The sequence below is a fragment of the Stenella coeruleoalba genome (assembly GCF_951394435.1).
Source record: "Stenella coeruleoalba genome assembly, chromosome: 7".
Taxonomy (NCBI): domain Eukaryota; kingdom Metazoa; phylum Chordata; class Mammalia; order Artiodactyla; family Delphinidae; genus Stenella; species Stenella coeruleoalba.
In genome coordinates, this window is record NC_137153.1 from 68344791 (window position 1) to 68363869 (window position 19079).

The 19079-nt window shown below is 43.9% G+C and overlaps 1 protein-coding gene across 1 annotated transcript in view; it reads left to right on the forward strand.

The window, feature by feature from the left end:
* Positions 1–1384: 1384 nt before the first annotated feature.
* GLIS3 (GLIS family zinc finger 3) overlaps positions 1385–19079 on the forward strand; it is a 520272-nt gene continuing 502577 nt past the window's right edge. The window contains exon 1 of the mRNA XM_079927522.1: positions 1385–1796. The gene's annotated coding sequence lies outside the window, so the exon portion shown is untranslated. The remainder of the gene's footprint in view (positions 1797–19079) is intronic.

Below are 19079 nucleotides of genomic sequence, written 5' to 3' on the forward strand. Positions count from 1 at the left end.
AACACTGCCAGTGTTTCCCATACTTCTTTGATGATAAGAATCACCTAGCATACTTTAAAAAACCCCAAATCTCGGCTCCATCCTGGATCTATTGAATTAAAAATCCAAGAGGGGAAAAAATGTTCCAAGGGAACAGGTGGGTAATCTGTATATTAACAAGCTTCCCAGGCGATTCTTATCCTCAGACAAATTTGGGAAATACTGAGATGGAAAAGCCAAGGATTTGTCAATTCACAGCCTTACATTCCCTATTTAGGTTTATCTTGGGTTTTGTGTTTATCATCACATTTAAATTTTATAACAGCCTTATGAAATAGATACTATTATCAAACCTGTGTTATAGATGACAAAAACTGAGGTTTGAAGATCTCCAAAAAACACACTGGGGGGCTTCCCTGGTGGCGCAGTGGTTGAGAGTCCGCCTGCCGATGCAGGGGACACGGGTTCGTGCCCCGGTCCGGGAAGATCCCACATGCCGCGGAGCGGCTGGGCCTGTGAGCCACGGCTGCTGGACCTGCGCGTCCGGAGCCTGTGCTCCGCAACGGAAGAGGCCACAACAGTGAGAGGCCCGCGTACCGCGAAAAAAAAACACACCGAGTCATTTAGATAGTAAACCAGAGAGCTGGGACTCAAACCAAGAACTTTCTGACTCTAAAGCCTTGGTTCTTAAACTGTTCTAGGGTAACTGTTTGCAAATCGTTGATGTTGTTGTTGCTGTTATAATGTAGGGTAGCTTTGCGGACAGATACTTGCCCAGAGACATTCCTTGGGTCAGTATTTAAGAACTGCCATCTGTAATCCCAACCCAGATTTGCAGACTTTGTTCCCTACTGTTTCTCAACATGAATTGTTCCCTCCAACAAGGCCATATTACTCCTCATCTTTGACCTCCCTTTGCTCACTCCTTCCTTTACTGTTGTATTCACTGTACCTTTACTGATGAGAAGTATCCATCCTCTTGTCTTCTAGGCCTCTTAATTACTTGTCCCTTATTTCTTCCCACAAAAGGATTTTCCTTCCTCTTCTCAGTCCAAAATCTGGCCATGCCTCAAGACTCTATTTCAGTTTCATTTACCCTGTGAAGAACCCCTGACCACACTGGGCATCAGTGACCTCTCCCTTCTAGGACTTACAGTGACACTCTTGGCCTGCACCCTTTATTTGGTCCCCATCATGGAGTGCCCTGCTTATGCATCTTAATCTTTAATCTAGATTTGAAGGTGCTACTCTGTTCCTGGCCAAGTAGTAGGAGTGCTAAAATATCTGTTGACCTGCAATAAAGTCAGTCCAGTTAAAGAATCACAGAAAATGAAGATGGATTTTAAAAGCAAAAAAGACAAGTTGTGGGACCTTCTGGGAGAATCTGTGATGGGGTTACACTGACTGTCATGTGAGCCGTTAGTGGATTTGCAAGGGTAGTTAGGTGAATTTAATGATTATTCCTTCGAATTTAGTTTGCAGGAATCTTACCCTCTCTTCCAAACTCAGAAAAAGGTGGGGGCATCTCTTTTAGTGAGGATGGAATGACAGTGGAATTGGGAGAGGGGGTGGAGGTGTGATGTAGGTTTTGTAAACAGGAATGGCTTTAATTAAAAAAAAAAAATTCCATTGTGATCTCATTCCAGACTAGAATGTATTTTCTTTTAAAAATACAATGGGTAATGCCTATTTTGGTTCCCTTCCAGATGTTAAGGTAGCATCATGTTTTGGAACAATAGCATCCTGCGAGGTAACATGAGACTTCATATCCGAAAGTCCTACATTCTGGAAACCCCAACCTGGAAGAACATGTCCAGGTACCTCTGAGCTAGGGTCAGGGCCAATGCTGGGGAAAGGGTGCCACCTACTGACCAGCCATAGTCACACCGTTTCCTGCCAGAAACCTTTCATTTGGTTTGGCTCAGAGCTCTTACCTCAAAGAGGCTGGCCCCAGAGGCCCAGGGAGGTTCTCTGCCAACACCCATTGTGTTTCACAGGGAAGTTCATGAGGACATAGCTACACAAAGTGAGGTGTTCCAAGGGTATGTCTTCTATGAGAATATCTTTCAGGAAAAGAGTTTTCCTTTGAGGAAAAATATCAACAGCCTCTGTGTAGAAAATGACAGAAAAAGGGCTTCCCTGGTGGCACAGTGGTTGAGAGTACACCTGCCGATACAGGGGACACGGGTTCGTGCCCCAGTCCGGGAAGATCCCACATGCCGCGGAGCGGCTGGGCCCGTGAGCCATGGCCACTGAGCCTGCGCATCTGGAGCCTGTGCTCCGCAACAGGAGAGGCCACAACAGTGAGAAGCCCGCGTACCGCAAAAAAAAAAAAAAAAAAAAGATAGAACAAATATTTGGTTGAATGCTGTTACATAAAGTTATGGTTCCATCACATGGATTTCAAAGACAGTTGCATTATTAAGGGGTGGACAGAACAGAGGGTGATGTTTAGGACTTAACTCTGTTTTAGAAGAGTTTGAATCCATTAATGGTTTAAATAATTAGAGGTCCATTTCATTTAAAAATAAAATTATATTTTCTACCATATTATTAAATGGGGAATATGTATATAGAAAAGTTTTATTCTTTTATTTAGTGTAGGTTGATGGAAGACACTGACAGAAAGAGAACCAGTGCCTCCTGATATACCATTCAGTGTCAAGCTCCTTGACTAGGAGATAGGCATGATTGTTTGTCTTCTCAAGACCCTGTTGGGTCAATTTGAAAAGTGCATTAGAGGTTGACAAGATGGATGGATGGGATTTGTTTCCTCCACCAGGAAAATGCGTCCGGGACACATGATTGCAGGTGTGAGAAAGGCTATTTCCTAAATCAACTGAGATCCAAAATTAGACTCTTGCTTCTTTGGTGGGAGTGGTATCTTAAAGAAAAGATGCTTTCATTGAGTCAATACACAGGGGAATGAGAGAGAGTGGGAGGACCATGAGAGAGGAGAAGGAGATGTTTCTATGGCAGCTGGAGAAGGACTTCACAAGCTGCATCTTGGCAAATTGGCTTTTGGGGGAATCCCACTGTCACCCTCTGCAGCACTTAATCCCCGGGGAATTCCAGCCCTCTGGATCCTGATAAACAAAGTCACATTAAATTAAACCCTCCATTGAGATGTGCTATCAAGAGGGTTTTCCTAAACTAGAATGAGAGGAAGGGAGTGCTGCTTAGCCCAAAGGAGTAGTACTGACAGGCAACGGTTACTGGTACCAGGCACTGTGCTAAATGCTTTCCACAGATCAGTTCATGGGTGCTCCCTACAGTTTAGTGAAGCAGGAATAGCATACGCTTAGGGATAGGGATTAAGGAACTTGCCTAATGTCCCAAAGTTCATGAGTGAGAGGGCTAAGATCTGAACCCAGTTCTGCCTGGCTCCAGAATCAGTACTCTTACCCATGTGACATTCTGAACCTCTAATGGTGGCATTTCAGAAACTGCTAGTGGAATTATCTTGGAGTTAGGGAAGCTATGAAAGACACCATGGCTCACCTCTCTTTTTGATATAAGGGGTTACCCTGTGCCATGGTTGACAGAGACCCCCCTTATTTCTTTTCTTTTGACTGAAGACGTCGTAGCTTCCTCAGGCTGTGTGTGTGTTGTGTGTGTGTGCATGCGTGTGTGTTTGTGTATGCATATGTGCACACACATATACATGTGTATGCATCTTTTTTTCATGGAGTGGGTTTGTTGAACCAAGAGTAGTGACACTGAAGGAATGGAGAGCAGTCAGCTACACAGTGCCGGGAGAGAATTGAAGTACAGTGAGCAGTGAGCAGTCAGCTACACAGGGCCAATGAGAAAACTGAGTCACACAGAGGTTGTTACTCGCCCCAGGTCACACCAGCTAATAAATGGTAGAAAGTTGGCTTAAACTCAGGCAGCCTGACTTACTACACTAACTATTATGTAATACTGTTTCTCAGCTAACTGATTTGCGTCAGTTAACCTTTCCGTGCTTTAGTTTTTCCTATTTATAAATTCATATTTTTAGCAAATGTTGAGTTCCTAGCTTGTGTCAGAACTTATAGATCAGGTAGAGATGGAAAAGACCATGCACACAGAGTGCAAAATGCCAGAGAGAAAGAGGTTAAGCAGTCACATTCAGGACCATTACAATCTTATAGTAGCATGTAAGTCAAATTAATGTGGGGGGTAAAGTAGATAGCTAGTGGGAAGCAGCCGCATAGCACAGGGAGATCAGCTCGGTGCTTTGTGACCGCCTGGAGGGGTGGGATAGGGAGGGTGGGAGGGAGGGAGACGCAAGAGGGAAGAGATATGGGAACATATGTATATGGATAACTGATTCACTTTGTTATAAAGCAGAAACTAACACACCATTGTAAAGCAATTATACTCCAATAAAGATGTAAAAAAAATTATAAATAAATAAATAAAACAATCTCAAAAAAAAAATTAATGTGGGGAGAGACTGGAGGCAGGGAGACCAATGAGGAGGCCAGAGAACTGAAGAACTCAAGCTGGGTGGAGGAGGCAGGGGTTTAACAATGGGAACAGTTGCCAGAAATATCAGGAAAGCAGGATGGTGAGGGCGAGACAGGGTGGGGGGGGGGTAGTACAGCGAGCAGAATGGCTAAGTGAGAGGTTGACAGTGGCTTGCAAAGGAGGTCACTTCAACTGCTGACTTCTTCAAACTAAGATTCCTGTGGACTCTGTACGCTAGATCAGAGCTATTGGATTTATATGGCTGAAGCTCAGAGTAATGATCTTTGGAGGAATATGATAATGACAGGTATGTGCCAGGCATTCCCCCCACTCACAGTATCTCTAGTCAGCAGAAGAATATTGCTCTACGGGTGCATGGCTTTCATTTTGGAGGGATTTTCCTTCCCCAAAGAGGCAGCATAGCATAGTGCTAGCAGGGCAGGCTCTGAAGCCAGAAGACTAGAATAAGTAGAGGACCTACTGACCAGTTGTGTATCCTGGGCAAGAACTTTAGTCTTTCTGTGCCTCGGTGTACGCATGTGTAAAATGGGGATAACACCACCCGCTTCATAGGGTTGTTGTGAGGATTAAACAAGTTAATATATGCAAAGTGCCTGGCCTGAGTTAGCACATAGGAAATATTAATTATTCCTGTTGATGAGTAAACTGAGGAGCAGATGAAATGATTGGTTGAGGACTGACAGCTCAGGATTCAAACCCAGGCCTGCCTAGCTCCAAGCTCTCCCTTAATGTCCACTGTGCCATGCTGGACTGGGATGCAAAAGAAGTGAAGAGGATTGTGGAAATAGCACATCAGGTGGCAGAGGATGAAGAGCAATATGAGAAGTAACAAGGTAAAATTGTGAGGAAGAACAGGAATAAAGAACTTTAAAAAACCTTTCCTGTTTTTCTGATTGTTAAATTGAAACAACCTCACTGTAAAAATTAAAACATCGTAGAACTAAATTCCTGTCATCTAACTACCTCCCCTGCTCCCCTATCAGACTTTGAAAAAACAAAAACAGACCAGGACTTCATAGTATCATAGAAAGCAGCGGAGACTCAAAAGAGCAGAAGTAGTTGACAAAGCTGGATGCAGGACGGTCAGGGCCACAGGCTTGGTGTTGGGAAGAGCAGAGAGGGGACGTCATGGTAGACATTTGAGTGGCAGATGATGCAATCTAGTAGTTAGATTTGGAATGAATCTGGTGTGGGAGGGAGGGAGCAGTGGGCATAGACAGCTCCGAAATAAAGGGGCTGGAGCAGAGAGTTGTGGGGCAGGAGACTTTTGTGCTATAAATCCATTTGGGAGCCTCATGAAGCTTAGGGACCTCTTCTCAAAAAATGTTTTAACACCTAAAATAAAAGACGTGAGGTTACAAAAGGTTAACACTTCTCTCCACAGACCTCTTGGAATTCAGAATCCCTGTAAAGACACTACCAGTTTTAAGATTTGGTACTTCAATAAAGTCTCCATCCTTAGAAGCTACTTGCTGTCCTTAGAATCCTCTATATCCTGTCTGTATAGAAACCCAAAGATACCTCCAGAATGCAGAATGAGTCCAGATATCTGGCTCCAGACTGATTTTAGATGAAGACCTATCTTCAGGTGATTTGGATACCCTAAAATGTAGAGAAGTTGTATAAAACATCAATATCACCACCCCCATTTGCTTATTTCAGAAGGATGTTGCCAGAGTGGAAAATGTTTTGGAGACTATGTGCTGATCAAATCCTCATAATGTTCCAAAAAAAAATTTCACTGAAAACCAGAGAAGGGTAATCCTGGGTTATTGACTCATTGTAGGAGGTTCTCGGTATGCTTCACATGCTTGAAAGATGGCTGATGTGCTTTTCTCTGGGGTTGGATCCATTCCCTCACCCCCATATGGGCATATTTGGGATTTAAGTTCACAAATGAAACTCAGAAAATCACCAATGACTCTTCTTGGACTAGGTGGAGGGCAAGGGGAAGCCTGGTGGAAGGCATGACCCAGGGTGGACTCGTTGGGGCATATACACTAGAAAAATGAGTTTCTGAGATTCTCCTCTTCAACCATTCAATCAGAAACTGGCTGAGCCTGCCTATGAAGTCATTATTAATACAGTAGAGGAGCGGTTTACATAAAATAATCCCATTTACTGTTCAATTATGTTTTTATATTTTTTACCAGGTCACAGGAATGTGTCTACAGGAAAAGGGTTTTTCCTACTCCTTGCCTGTAACTTGAAATTAAAATCATCATCCCAACAACATCCACTGTTGGAAGTACTATTTTGGGTTGGCCCTATGTAATGTGAAATGAGGAGAAAAAGTGTGTAGCTGAATCCCGATATGGAAATCCAGACTTAAAAACATTCTCTGATGGTTTGGCATCCGTGGGATAAATTGGTCATAGTTTTCAACAACTCAGATCAAAGCCAAATGCTGTTTGCATTCAGACAGTGATTCAGGGACCATGTCTTATTTGGTTTCTTTGAAAATAGAGCACAGACATTTTTTTCATACCTTTGAGAGAAATCTTTCGGCCGCCAAATTTGTGCCTTGTAAATGTTATTGTACCCTAATACAGAATTTTACATCTTGTCTCAAATGTCTTTTTCGCAGTTATTCCACCATCCCCAAGTGCGTGGCTTGTTGCAATGAGGGTCTCCTGATGTAATATAAAGAGAAAAAATAGGCCAACTGGTAAAGATAAAAAAGAAATGAGAGTAAATAAAACACATATGGAATGTCTGCTTTCAGAGTTATAATGTATATGAGCGTGTATGCAAATCAGCCATCCAAATAGAAATCTAGACTGGGCCAACCAGTTATGAAGGGGAAAAGGCCTTTCACTTCCCTTACCTAGATATTCCTCCATCACCTCTACCTCTCTCCTTTCTCAGGCTACTTTTTTTTTTTTTTTTTTTTTTTTTTTTTTTTTTTTTGTGGTACATGGGCCTCTCACTGTTGTGGCCTCTCCCATTGCAGAGCAACAGGCTCCGGACGCGCAGGCTCAGCGGCCATGGCTCACGGGCCTAGCCGCTCCGCGGCATGTGGGATCTTCCCGGACCAGGGCATGAACCCATGTCCCCTGCATCGGCAGGCGGACTCTCAACCACTGCGCCACCAGGGAAGCCCCTCAGGCTACTTTTGATCCTTCCCAGTGAGGGAATCAGAATTGCTTGGTTTCAGTGAGGGAATCAGAATTGCTTGGTTTCAGTATTCGCTTTGGGACTCCTACCTCTGCCATGCATGCACTTCCTTTCACTTCTACTGCCCTTCAAATGCATGTGTCCTTTGCCTCCTTTTTGTGGACCTTGCTTGTTAGGGAGGAGCTGCAGTGGTAAGTGAGAATTATTTAAATGACAGTTCTTAAAAAAATTAACTCATAACCAGTTATTGATTTTAATTAACAGATTATATGTTTTAAAAAAATAATTAATTAATTTTTGCCTGCATTGGGTCTTCGTTGCTGCATGCAGGCTTTCTCTAGTTGTGGTACACGGGCTTCTCACTGTGGTGGCTTCTCTTGTTGTGGAGCACGGGCTCTAGGCGCTTAGGCTGCAACAGTTGTGACACGCAGGCTTCAGCAGTTGTGGCACCCAGGCTCTAGAGCACAGGCTAAGTAGTTGTGGCGCACGGGCTTAGTTGCTCCGTGGCATGTGGGATCTTCCCAGACCAGGGCTCGAACCCATGTCCCCTGCATTGGCAGACAGGTTCCTAACCACTGTGCCACCAGGGGAGACCTATATGTTTTTTGAATTGTTTTCTGATTTTGTTTTGTTCACTTAACAGACTTTATTGAGTGTATATTATACAGAACACAATGGTTCTGGTGTAGTGGGAATTATAGGAGAGCCCAGTTGTTAACTGGGGGCGGGAGTCATATATACAAAATGTTAAAACAGCATGGCAAGATAGAGTAACAACTTGGAGATGACACAGCTGATTTTATCTAGTGAATTCTCATATTGTACATTCAGTGTGGCAGACACTTTTCTAAGTGCTTCTCAAATATTAACTCATTTAGTCTTCAAAACAAATATTTAACCCATTTAGTCTTCAAAACGGTGCTCTGATATTATTACTATATTCATTCCCATTCTGCAGATGGAGAGATAGGCAGAGAGAGGTTAAGTGACTTCTACAGGGTCACTCAGCTATTAAGTTTGGAACCAGAACTAAATCCCATCTGTTTGGCTCCAGGGTCTGGGTCCTTAAATCATCTTGATGCGGCCTCTCCAGCTTTAGGCGATTAGTGCCAAGTGCGAGACATAGACAAGGGCTCTGAGTTTGACAGCAGGACCCACTCTAGGTGAGCTGAAGAGGTTGGAGAGGGCTTTGTGACAGTGGTTCTTACCCTGGCTGCCCATTACAGTGATCTGGGAAGTTTAAAAAAAAAGTCTCCATGCTTTCATTACAGCCAGGCTGATTAAATCAGAATCTCTAGAGGTGAGGTCTGGTCAGTTATATGAAGAGCTTCTCCACATATTCTAAAGGTCAGACAGCATGGAAACCACTGCAGGGAGTAGGTACTAAAACTGGATCCTGCAAAGTGGGTTGGAGCTCATGAAGTTGGGAGGAGAGAGGGTGGTCAGGTGGGAGATGGGGAGGCAGAGAAAAAGGTCCCTCCTCTGTTTTCTTTCCCTCTTCTTTCCTACCACCATGCTTTTGGAGCTTCTTCCAGCCACCCTTCCTTTTTTCTCTTTTCTGACTTCATCGTACCCTTCTTTCCTTTGCTTCTCTCCCCCTCTCTCTCGTCAACCCTTTATCCCTTTCCTTCTTAAGTCCTTCTGCTGCCTAATCCCTTCCTTCTAGTTCATGACCTTTTGATCATCTCACTTGCCATTGCCCCTCCTCCCAGCAAAAAGTGAGCAGAGGTTGAGGCTTTTAGGTCAGTCGCAAGGCCCATTCATAGTGCTCCTGAAAGGAAGTAAAGGAAAGCCTGGGAGTACAGACCCAACTCCCAAGTAGTATAATTAGTGTTAAATACTGATAAGGACTGTACTGTATTCTTTGGGGAGCTAGAGCATGTGGTATGCCTGGCTCTGGGGTGAGAGGAGAGAAGAGAGCTTGGAAGATGTATTAGTTTTCTACTGCTGTTAGAACAAATTACCCTCAGTATAGTGGCTTAAATAACTCAAATTCATATCTTACAGTTCTATAAGATAGAAGTCTGACTTGAGTCTCACTGGCAGGGCTGCATTTCTTTCTGATTGCTCTAGGAAAGACTCCTTTTTATTGCCTTTTCCAGCTTCTAGAGGCTGCCCACATTCCTTGGTTCATGGCTCCTTCCCCTGTCTTCAGAGCCAGCAGCATAGTACCTCTCTGGCCCTGCTTCCATGGTCGTCACATTACTTTCTCTACCTCTCTTCTTCTGCTTCCCTTTTCTACTTGTAAGGACTCATAATTACATTGGACCCACCTGGATAATCCAGGATAATCTCCCTATATTAAGGTTATTTTATTAGCAACCTTAATTCCATTTGCACATTAATTCCCTTTGCCATGTAGCCTAACATATTCACAGGTTCCAGAGATTAGGATATGGACATTTTGGATGGGATATTAGTCTTTCTACAACAGAAAGCCTCACAGAATAGGAGGAGAAATGGACAGTAAAGGTCATTTCATGTAGACAACAGCAGATACAAAGGATTGGGGGCTTTGGAGAGTGTTCAGGGTAGGTTTTGAGGAACTATAGTTTAGTATCACTTCGTAGTATCATACAACAGGCCATTACATGTGCCATTTATCCAATATGTTTTGTTCTTAAAGTTTACATATAATTATGTTTACTACATATCTCAGCAAAATATCTTACAATAAGCAGTACTCTTTGGGGGCAGTACAGTGTTACAGCTAAGAGCATGTGCCATGGAGCCATAGGCAGTGGGTTCTAGTCCCACCTCTACCATTTATTAGACTGATACTGGTAAGGATTCAATGAGATCAAGAATCTCAAGTACTTTGCTCTGCCCCTGGCATATAATAAGCCCTTAATAAATGTGAGCTGTTATTATTGTCATACTTAAACTATGCCTTAACCTAATGGTTTATAACTTGCCACTCTCACTTTCTCTTTTTTTTTTTTTTCTGGCCTTGCCGTGAGGCTTTTGGGATCTTAGTTCCCCAACCAAGGATTGAACCCCGGGCCCTAGGCAGTGAAAGCACGGAGCCCTAACCACTGGACTGCCGGGGAATTCCCTTACTTTCCCCTGAATGTCCGCTTCTTCCTGGAAAAAAAAGAAAGCAATGATAGGAAGAATATTTCTGACCTATGCAACCTGCTGAGATAACATTGTTATTATCAAGCTCAAACTGTCTAACCTCTGGGCCCTTAATTCAATCTAGAATCTAAGGACTCTCTGCCCCTGCTGCTTATGCCAGCAACCCCAAATGGTATCTATAACTGAGTTTTAATTTGGTTACGAAGCAGAAGACAGAAGAACATGGGGGGTGGGGAAGGGGGTGTTCCAGGCTGAACTGAAACTTTCGAAGGCAGGATTAATAACAGCAGCAACAACAGCAAAAGTGAGTGGGACTCAGAGATGCCTGGATACAAATCTTTTTTTATTTCTGAATGTAATTCCAGGAAAATATTGGCTTTATTTTATCTGGGACTGAGATAAAGTCAAATTTCGATAGGAATTTGGGAATACATATATTTCCTATTAGGTGCTGACTTCTGGGACTACATTTGTTAACCAGTGACTGAGAACATGTACAAATGACCTGGCTTTTCAGGTCAGTTGTCTGACAACCAAATGGATACACTACTTTATCTGACCCCCAAAAGTTTACCAGCTGTTCTGAAAGGGGGCACTGGGCAATTATGGGGGAAGTGGAATGTTTCTTGCTTAATATTATACTGACAAAATGGTAGGAGGATCTTGAAAAGAGGATGAGTTATAACGTTTTAAAAATAATCAGGCTAAAATGATATCACAAAAACTATTTAAGTAATTATTAGGTAGTGAGCGCCTTTAAGTTTGTCTCGCTTATCTTTGTACCCTCCATGGTGCCTTATAGAACACTGTAGGTACTTCTGTGACTTGTTGTCAGCTATTTGATTAAAAAATAAAAGGGATCTACTGGCTCCCACAAATGAAAAAGTCCAGCGGTCAGATGGAGATCAGGTGTGGCTCCATCAGGGCTCTGGCCCCTGCGTTTTGCAACATTCTCCACAGAGACACTCCACAGAGTGTCAGCTCTCTCTGTAGGCTGAGAGGAAGACAGCTTCACTCCTGTCTCTTCACAACACATAGAAGAGGAAGGGTCACCTTTCCAGTTGCTTCCTAAAGCCACTTTCCTTAGAAGCTACCAAAGAAACTTCTCATGAGAACATCTCAATAGCCTAAATTGGGTCACATGCCTATCACTGAGTCAATCCCTATGATCAGGGCTTTCCTCTTCACATCTTATTGGCCCAGATTGGGTCACATGCTCATCAATGAACCAATCCATATGGCCAGATGAATGTCATGCATTGGTTGGCTTAGGTATGGACTTATGAGCAATTCACTTTGACCAGGGGAGGGAGATTTCTCTCAGAGTCATCAAGCCCATTCCTGGAGCTGGGGCTGGGGTTCATTTCCCCTGAAGGTGTTAGACTGTGTCCCTTTTCAATAGAGAAAGCCCCTGGTTGCACATGTGTGCTGGTCAGTGTTGCAGTTCCCATTCAGTCTTTGCAATAACTCACGTAGCTGAACTGAGGTCCTCCCCAGTGGCTCAGGAACCAGCTCAAGGTCTCCCAGTAAGTGGTGGAGTTAGAATTTCTAGGTTTTCTGATTCCCAAGTCCATCCTCCTTCTAACACACCACCCTTCCCGAGTGAATGAACAAATAATAACACACCACGCTTCCCAGGTGAATGAACAAGTAAATGTATGGTGGAAACAGGGCTCCCTGCTCTGAAAGGGTAAGAGAGTAATGGTTAATGTGGAAGAATGTTTTTCTCTGAAGCGTGGCCATTCCCCCAGGAGTTAGGTGACACTGAGAAGACCTCACTCCTCTCTCTGCTTGTTTCCTCATTTATAAAATAGTAGTTGTGCTAGATCTTACCTCATTGGGATGTTGTGAGAATTAAGTGAGGTAATGCAGATAATGAACTTGGAACAGTGTTCCCGGCCTGAAGGTGGTCAACACCCTTACCCAGGGCAGGTCTACTTTGGGGGTAATTGGATATTTATCCAATGGACAATAAAATTACACTTCTCCCTTCTCTACAGGATTAAAAGGGGATAGAAGTATTTATACATGTGAAAACCTCCAGAGTGTTTAGCATCATAGGGATTTAGAATTTGTAGAAAATTTCCAAGTGTATTCAAACTCCCTTGCAAGGGTATTTGGAACTTGAGGTGAGTTGGGGAGAAGTCTGAAAATCCATGGAATCACTTTTTTTTAGAGCTTAATCATACCCAAAACTTATTCATTGTTCTCAGTTATCCCGATGATGTCCTGATGCTGTCCTGCCTTCTTCATTTCCTCTCAAAAAACTCATCTTCCTCTCTGCACCCTCATTCCATCTTTTCTCCCCATAATTTAGTACATATGTATATATCTTTTCCTACAAATTTGAGATAAGCCATTCTTTTTTTGTTTTAAATTTATTTTTATTTATTTATTTTTGGCCGCATTGGGCCTTAGTTGCTGTGCACAGGCTTTCTCTAGGTGTGGTGAGCGGGGGCTGCTCTTCATTGCGGTGCACAGGCTTCTCATTGCGGTGGCTTCTCTTGTTGCCAGCACGGGCCCTAGGCGCGTGAGCTTCAATAGTTGTGGCTCATGGGCTCAGTAGTTGCGGCGCCCGGGCTCTAGAGCACAGGCTCAGTAGTTGTGGTGCACTGGCTTAGTTGCTCCGCGGCATGTGGAATCTTCCCGGACCAGGGCTCAAACCCGTGTCCCCTGCATTGGCAGGTGGATTCTTAACCACTGTGCCACAAGGGAAGTCCCAGTACTTATATTTTGGGGGGGAGGAATTCACGGTGTGATGCAAATGACCGGGTTTGGAGTGGTGTGAAGGAGGTAGTGGGATGTCAGATAGGGAGGGAGCATCTGGTCATTGGAGGGAGAGGCTCACCCTCCTGGTTCTAAGCATTGCACAGAGACTGAATTTTCTTCCCCAAGAAATAGGAAATAATATTTTAATCTTCAGTTTACAATGAAGAGCATGGGGGCACAGAAAGAGAAAGACAGGTGTTTAGACTCTTTTGGAGTATTGAAATGATTGTGCATATTCACAAAGACAATAGTTACTGCTATTCACCATCTCTGCAAGTAGGGAAACCATTCTTTGGCTTCCTCATTAATTCATACATTCAGTTAGCGTTAATTACTTACTAGTGCCCAGCACTATTGTTAGGCCATGAAGGGCTTATGTAGAAATGTAAATTCTGTCCATTATAAGGCATTTACAGAAGGCAGTTATGGATAAGATAGCATCATGATCAGGTAATGAATTTTATAATACTATATGTAAGTGGCCAGTTTGGATATCAAATGAAACTGGAAACTGCCACAGGAAACTGGCTGCCTGTGGAACATTCTGTATATCTATGAATTTATTTTTATTTAGGTAAACTCGTTGGAGATATACCTTAGTAGTATGTCAAGAAATATCCTATAAACCTTTGTAGAATATTAGATGCATCTCAATTGGGTTTGTATAAAATAGGCGGAAAAATTTTACCGGTAATACAAGGCGGAGAGACATTGTATAGAGTAAAATATTTCGACATTGTATAGACTAAAATATTTCACATTTTGGTCAGTTGTTTGTGGAGTGATACATTTTAGACTCTGACTTATGGTTTTGGCCTTAGAAAGGAAAAGAGGCATGATACTATGAACGTAATGGGTATAAATAATAATTTTTAAAAATTGCATCACTGATGTGTAAGCAGGAGAGTCTGGGCTGACTGCACTTGTGGCAAAATTAGTAGAAAGATCAATTTAAAAGTTTTATTAGAGTATCACACACTGATAACATTCTATTATTTGTATTACTAACTTAGGAAGGTGAAATGGAAAATTTTCATCTTAAACATTTAGCTCCCCTCTTTAAGTTGGCAAACACTGACTTTTTCCACTGTATTTCTACATAACTGGACTCTTGCTAGCTCCTGGGTGTGTATGTGTATGTGTGTTGATAGTTAGGCATACTATCACTGATGCTGTTAGCTCAACTTATCTGCATTTTTGAGGTAAAACTCTCTATAGACACTTTACAGCAGTAGGAATCTGATCAAGGTTCTTTGCAAGTTTGTAAATGCTGTCAGATCACTCAGACTGACACAAGTAACAGTTCTCCTGAAGGTTTGCAGTTAGGATGTTCCCTCCAGGGTCTACTGTGTTCCACTGCTATAGCTCTGAGATTGTGAATTATCCTATTTCGTATTCTAGCTTTGTGTGAGCAGATACCCTAGAGTTAACGCTTTTTGTGCCCTTTCTGATGCTGATTCCTCCTCTTGAAATGTTCTCCTTTGTTTATCAAAGGAGAACCCACTTTTCTCTACCCACTCTTTGAAGCCCAGCTGAAACAGCCAAGCTACTTACTCCCTGTTCTGTAGTAGGAAATTATTCCTTCGTCCTCTACACTCAGTTGTGCTTGTCTGACATTAATTAGAAGATGCCTTTTACTTTATACCCTTGCAATGGTATTTTTACACACATTCAAAGAGCATGCATGGTTATTTTGTAGGATAGCAGTGTTGAAAGGACTTGAGGCTTCTAGACTGGCAAACCTAGATCTGTCTCCTGCTCTCCTTAACTGTTTACTGAGTTTCAAGCTTCCTTACTCCTAAATAGGAGACTGCCAGTGGCCATCTCATATGATTGCTTTGATGAGATAATATATGTAAAACACCACCATTTCTTGAGTGTTTGCTATATCCCAGGCCCTGGGCAAATGCTTTATGTAACATCCTCCCATGTACAATGCCTACGTGTGTTGATTCCTTTGCCCCCAATCCTGGGACAGAGTAGGTATTCGCTGAATATTTCTCAAATGAATGAGAACTGGACTTGAGCTGGCAGCAGGGCCCTGTCTGCTGAGTCAGCTGCCGTGAGTCAGCTGTGGAGATGCATGCAACTAATGACTCCAGAGAGGAAAGATACAACTGGGTTGCAGTTCCCACCTATCTGGCTGAAAGGCTACCATGGCATTCCTAAGCACAATGGAAAGCTGGTGGAGAAAGGAGAGTGTCATTTCTGAACCGCACTATTTCCTTTTCCACCATCTCATTATTCTCCCCTCCCCAACTCATGCTGACCAGTTCAATCCAGAAGAGGTACAGAGCTCATTCTGAGTCATTCATGGTTGTATTGAGAACACTGCATTTTAACTATATCCCATGGAATATAAGGACATTGCAGATCTACCTTCCTAGCAAAAAAAAAAAAAAAAGAAAGAAAAAAGTCAACCAAAGCATTGTACCTGTTAAGTGGTAGGTAAATGTCTTAGGAATGTTAGAAGCTTGTGAAAATCCCACCTAAATAAAAAAATGGCATTCCCACCCTTGGGCTCTTATAAGTGAAGAGAATTTTGGGAATCCAGGTTGATGACTCATAACTTTCCCAGTGTTTTATTTCCATGAGCCATTGATTAAAGTAGGGTGTAACACTATATATTTCTCTTCCAGCTATTCCCGTCAAGTGGGAAGTTTTGGAAGCTTCTGTAAGCCCCTAGGATATAATTTCCTGCATCGAAACCATTGTATTTGAAATGATATTTAAGGTACGTTGGAAAGGTTTTTTGCAACCTCCATTGAGGCTTGTCTTGTTCCTGGGGAGCAGTATGTACAACAAAAGAATCTGGATGAAGAGAATTTCCCGTGATGCATTGAAGGGTCAGTGTTCCCATCTTGCTCTGCTCCGGAAGGCTGGAGTTAATGAGGAAGAGTTTTTATGTGAACGTCAGGCCTGTTGCCATAACTAGCCACAGTGGAATAGTCATGGCAACTTCCATCACTTGGTTTCTTTGTTTTTGTGATACTGCTGCATGCTTCATTTTATGAGTATCTTCTTTTCTTGTGTGTGGTTGAACCCCCTTCTATTGCCATCTTGGGCTTTTGGATACTTCTGTTTAAAAAGAGAGGAAGAACAGAGGGAGAAACTGGAAAACTGACAGAATTACATATCTTAAGAACTTATTACTTTATTTCCCTCCCTCCACTTCTGCTGACAGATATTCTGGTGATTAATATTCTGATGAGTTTGTGTCTTTGGGAAAGGAAAAAAATGCCTTCCCTGAAGGGAATCTTGAAAAGCGGATCATAATGAGACAGAGGAAGTATTGTGAAAACTGGACTTTTTTGGTGATGGCATACCTTGGATACAGACCAACTCTAGTAATATTATTTCTGAAGTAAGATAAATGAAAATTGTCAACAATCTTTGGTGAGTCATTTGTGTACTTGAGGGCTTTTATCTTGATCACAGCATCTGCTACCTGAATGGTAATTTATAGTTCAGTGAGAGCCCTGGAATAGAATACAAGGACTGGTGAGAATCTAAGTGTCTTGAGATATCCTCATTCATTTCATTCATGAGGGTGAATAATATTCTCACTGTAGAAAGGTCTAACTGGAGAATACTGTGTGCTTTACTTACATTGACTCCCAAGGTGGAAGTCCACGCATCTGTGGCAGTACATGTAGGGAACCATTAACAGTTGGCTTTCTGGGGACAGCCTCTTGAGGTCTCTGACCAAACCAAGCAGAAGGACTGGGGTCACAGCTTAGGTGGGGTATGAAGTTGAGGATGTTGGATTCTTAAGAATGGTCCACTATATAGGTGCAACATATGCAGGGAATGTGCCTCCATTCCTAGCAGCCCGTGTTTAGAATTTTACATCTTGTAACACTTCCATCACCTTCCTCTCTTTTCTGCTTATTCTTTACTTTAAAAAGTTGCCAAAGGCATCTTCACCTATCCATTTTCCAAGTTATGTGCCTTCAATCCTGTATATTAGAAAGACCCTTTTGCCATTTTCCACTTTTTAATTTTTCTCTCCATTTTACTACTGCGTGTTTTTTTATTTAACTTGTTTATGCTTTGACATTAACTCTTGTCGAAATGCTGACGCTTTTGCATGTTAAAAAAAAAAACCCGTTCAATAAATAAGGCCCAAGAAGAAGGTGAAGTGTCTCCCGGCTGTTAGCCGGTTCTGGAGTTCTTTGACTCCCTGGCGCACGGGAAGGACTATGTGCTTGATCGCGTCGAGAGGGAGACACAAGCTCGGCCTTCGAATTGGCCAGCCTGGTGACCAGCGAGCCCGTCCCCCCTTCCCCCTCCCGCGCTCACACTCAGGAAGCAGCTGCCTACAGGCCGGCCCTCGGCGGCCGCACACACATCCACTCTCCTCCCAGGCCGCCTCCCTCCCTCACCCCCTCCCTCCCTCCCTCCCTCCCTCCCTCTTCCCCCTTCCCCTCTCCCTGCAGCCGCGTCCACACTGCGCCGCCAGGGCAGCCCAGAGCGTGGCGCGCACGGGCACTAGCGCTGGGGCCGCCACCACTGCCCCTCCCCGCAGCCCCGTTCGCTGCCCGCAGCCGTCTAGGCTCGCACCAGCGTCCTCCCGACGGAACCCGCCGAAAGCAGTTAGCCAGCATCCCGCGCCGGCCCCCAGACGCACCCCCAGGCCCAGGGCGAGGATGAACAGGACGCGCGAGGCACAAAGTCGAAACTCAACTTTTTAAAGATATTATTTGCTCCGTGTGTGTGTGTGTGTGTGTGTGTGTGTGTGTATGTATGCGCGCGGGGAGGGGGCGGCAGAATGAGCTGATGCCGAGGGTACAGCCACCCCACTTCTGCCCCCTCCTCCCCCTGCCGCCGCTGCCCTAGCACACGCGCGCGCACACACGGCACTTGGGCCGGGTTTCCGCGCTCTGTCCCCCTGCTTGGATGGGAGTTTTCATTTCCGAAGGAGGCAGAGCCGGGGGAGCGCGCTGAAGGGCTGGAGCCCCAAGTTTCTCCTCGCCAGCGCTGGCCGCCCGCTGTCACTCGCTCAGGCTGGCCGGGGGAAGGGACCCGCACGCCAGGCTTTGTTGTGGAAATCCCGGTTACCTGGTAAGTGGATGCCATAGGAACTTTGCTCGCAGGCGAGAGACGGGAGAAGCCGGGCGCTTGAGAATGTGGGGGAGTTGCAACGCTCAGAGATACAAACTAGGTATTAGAACTGTTTCCACGCTGAACGGGTGGCGTTCGCTCAGGTTTAAGAATACGTGCACTCCAACACCCAGATTCTCTAGAAGGTCTGTTTACTGAGATAGATAACAATTCTCAATTAGGAGTCAAGCCGTGTTCTTGTCAGTTGTCTAAAAGCGTCGACTGAAGAAGACGGAGAGGAAATCAACAAGGTTTTAAAGTTTTTCTAATGAGGAAGACTTTTTTTGTTTTTGGCTTTTCTTCTAAACTACAGGGTCCAGAAGGCTACAAAATCAGGGCAGGTTACGGAACGCAAGGGCATGGTTGTGCACGCCACCCATGAGTCCCCACTGAAGGGAAACTTTGGAGAAGTGGGAATTGATGGGTTGACATGAGGTCTCTCTCGCGCTCACGGGGCTTTAGTTGCCTTTGCCAGTTCCACGTGTTTGTGGAGCTCTAACGAAGGCTGTTTTCCATGTTGTGCCTCACCCAAGCCCATGTCCCTCCCCATTGCTCCG